The sequence below is a fragment of the Camellia sinensis genome, chromosome 6 (genome assembly GCF_055761805.1).
Source record: "Camellia sinensis isolate YWXY chromosome 6, ASM5576180v1, whole genome shotgun sequence".
In the NCBI taxonomy this organism is placed as follows: Eukaryota; Viridiplantae; Streptophyta; class Magnoliopsida; order Ericales; family Theaceae; genus Camellia; species Camellia sinensis.
Window position 1 is genome coordinate 42,649,624 of NC_138966.1, and position 3,490 is coordinate 42,653,113.

General features: G+C 32.8%; 1 long non-coding RNA gene across 1 annotated transcript; it reads right to left on the bottom strand.

The window, feature by feature from the left end:
- Nucleotides 1–2,004: 2,004 nt before the first annotated feature.
- On the bottom strand, nucleotides 2,005–2,881 carry LOC114307751 (uncharacterized). Its single transcript, XR_003645232.2, has 2 exons — nucleotides 2,493–2,881; nucleotides 2,005–2,343 (listed from the first exon to the last, which is right to left on the bottom strand). It is a non-coding gene; the product is annotated as an uncharacterized LOC114307751 (long non-coding RNA).
- Nucleotides 2,882–3,490: the final 609 nt, after the last annotated feature.

A 3,490-nucleotide genomic window follows, 5' to 3' on the forward strand; every position in this document is an offset into this window, starting at 1 on the left:
TGTTATGTCGGGTTTTGATCTCTCTGATGGAACTTTTGGTCCTTTCTTCAAGTTTTGATTTATGTGTGTTCCCTGAATAGAGAATAAGATTGAGGCTGAATCTAAGCCTGTGCTGACAGATTGCTGAGAAATGAAGCAGTGGTGGTGCAACCACCCGACACCCTAACTCGCCTGATGATACAAGGAGAGAGTGAAACTTGTGCTTACATTGCAAACTTCTCATTTATAACATGAAGATACTATACAAATTAATAATTTTTTTTATTTTTGTTACTTATATGTAACATGCAATAGTAATATTTTGGTATTTGAAACTGACTAACTAGAATAATATAATAAGGAAAATGAGTGAGAGCATTAATTAGTGTTACCACTAATGATGTGGCAGTGGATTTGACCATGAATGATTTGACCATGAATGATTTGATGTTTTGATTTTGGTGTTGTATTTTTTTTTTTTTTTTATTGAGTGCCATGTCATTAGTGATCTTTTTAGAGTTTTAAAATTAATGGTCTCTATCATTATTGATATAATAATGAAAACTGAATTATCACATCTATGAATAGAAAGAGTCGGTAAAATTTATTTTGTTTGTATAACATTATTTTTATAATGTTAGCAGTTCAAGTCATTGACGGTAAGATGTTCATGTTATTTGGGAAGGTATACTCGTTAATTCTGTTTTGATGAACTTCCCTAACAAATTAGTGTGTCACATGTGATGGCATCAATTTGTGATTTTAAACGAAAAGAAGTATTAATCAACAAGACTACAAATTTAGAATTCTTTATCCAAAAATAGCAATTAATGTTTCAATTCATTTTACTCATGAATAGATACTTTATCAATTTAATCTTTACTACGCAAATTGATTTTGGACAAATTCTCTTGCGTCTAGATTTCTAACTTTTTTGGTATAGAATTCATCAGTCATTTGAAAATATCTATTTAACTCTCTATAATTTGTGAATTAAAATCAACCAACATATTTTTCATTCAAATTAAAGCAAATGCATTACGGCTGCTTGTATTTTCAAAGGATGGGATTATGAGGCTAACTAATATCAAATGAAGTAAAATGAATGTCGTTAACAAAAGTTAGTGGTTGGTTTTGGTCCATAAATCACATGGTATAACATGTCTGGGGGTACTCGAGTGCATTAAATGGTTCAGACCCTTAATTTCTTTGATCTAGTCTCACGAGTGCAATGTAAAATATAAATAAGAGTCCAGATTTGACAACTTTTATAAAAAATTTATTTTATTGCAAAACATTTGCTAGAAATTGACTGCATCACTAGATCTCAGAATCGCTACCTAATATTTTAAAAAAATTAAAAAACCCATGACTTGTGCCAAAGTTACTGTTCGTCGTAACCAAAGATATCTCGATTCAAAACCTTAGGTATGAGAGGAGAAGATCTTTTAATTGAGCAACCCAATTCACTCGATAAAAGATCGGCCTCTACTAAACCATTATATAAATTTTGTTATTACTTTATATGTTCATATTCCGATTTATTTAAGAAATCCTAAAATTTATCATGTGATGCATACAAGTATAGACTATATCATTCATTTTGGAATAATTTAATTTCATGTATTTTGAAAGAGTTTGAATAATGTTCAACTCAATAGAAATTGAGCTGACAAACACGAAAATCGATATTATTTCAAATTGAACAACACAACCTCCATCTACTGGCATTCATAAAGACATATCAAATAAGCAAATAGCCATATGGAAGAATGCTAAACATAGTAAGATGGGATGTAAAGCATAAAAACTTATATATTTACCGACGTCCCGCGAACAGTTACAAAACAAAGTTAGTAAAATATGCATAATCTTATATACAAAATCCTAATACAATTCATTGATGAAATGTAACTAAAGATTCAGCTTCTAATATATGACATGCGAATCATCTCAAGAACATGAGGTAACGCACATAATCATATAAGAATTGATTAAATCCATAGATGCAAATTTAGCCAAATCTTAATGCATGAAACATAGATGCAAAGCATAGATTTGATGAAAAACAAAATATGATGTTTATGTACAAATAAAGAAAGCAAGTAAAAGAACGGGATAGAAAGAAGGGAAGCTGGAGAATTATTACATCACCGAATAATTACGAACCAAATAAAGGAGTGAGGGGGAGAGAGAGAGAGAATATTACAACATAATGAAACTTCACAAATCTCTCAAATTAAAATAAAAATAGAAACTTCATGTGCTTCGGAAACCATCAGAAATTGTTGTGCTCATCATCGGAAGATTGCTCTGCTCTGTCCAGAAGAAGTTGGTCGACTGGCCAATTAGGCCTGGCAAAATCTGTTTTGTTGCAACACCGAAAAGAATAAACATAGAATATGTAAGTGGCTCAACTAACCACTTCTAGTTAGATTACAACAAGTTTATAATATGAAATCAAAGCAAGAAAATTAATATAAGAAAGAAAATGAAAGAAATTGAAAATTCACCTTTCAAAAAAAGGGTAAACTCCTTGATTTCCAAACTCTCTTTTGATCACCCTCAAGCTTGTGAATTATGTTCTCAATCCTCAATTCGAAAACTTTGAATATTAGTTTGAATGGTGACTTGGATTGTTTAACAATGTGTGTGGAGGGAGGGGGGGGGAATCGGTGAACTCCCTGATTTTCTTTTTTTTAACCACAATCACTCTCTCTTTGATCAAAGCTCTAGAATGGAATTTTTGGATAGTTTTGGCAATGGAAGATAATATATCAATGAGATGATGATATATAACAGTGTATGGAAGTTCAAAGCTCAACTTGTTAATTTTGGCAACTCTCTTTTATCAATGCTTACAACCTCTGTCAATCTAGTCTCCTCTCTCTCTCTCTCTCTCTCTCTCTCTCTCTCTCTCTCTCTCTCTCTCTCTCTCTCTCTCTCTCTCTCTCTCTCTCTCTGATCATTCTCACATATATGCAATTCAAGAGCACCATCTCAGTGGAAAAAGATGATAGAAGACAAATGGGAGCCCTTACTTTAGCTACTCCTTTTGTGAAGAGGCAAGATTCCAATGTAATAGAGGCCGAGTGTGTAGGCCATTTCGCACGAGGATATGGCAGAAAATTCAAAGATGGCATGCCCCACGCGCACTGAACCAGAATTCTGCCGAACCTGTCCTGTTCCTAGACAAATTAGCCAACCGGCCAAATATTAGCTGGCCGGCCAAAAAGTTGGCTAGTTGGCCAATTGATTGGTTGGTCGACCAAAATATTGGCCTTGGCTTAACTATTTTGCACAAAACTGAATTTTTCAACAGAATTATCATATTGTCCTTCTATTTCCATATTGTTCTTTACTCAATTTTCTGAGAAAACATTTCATTTTGAGTTTTAAAAAAATGAGTCTCGGAATATTACGAAAATGCTTGGAACAAAGCACATAAAGAAAGTTTCGAAACAGAGTTTTGAACAGATCTTAAACACTTGGCCAAAACAGGCTTAAGGTT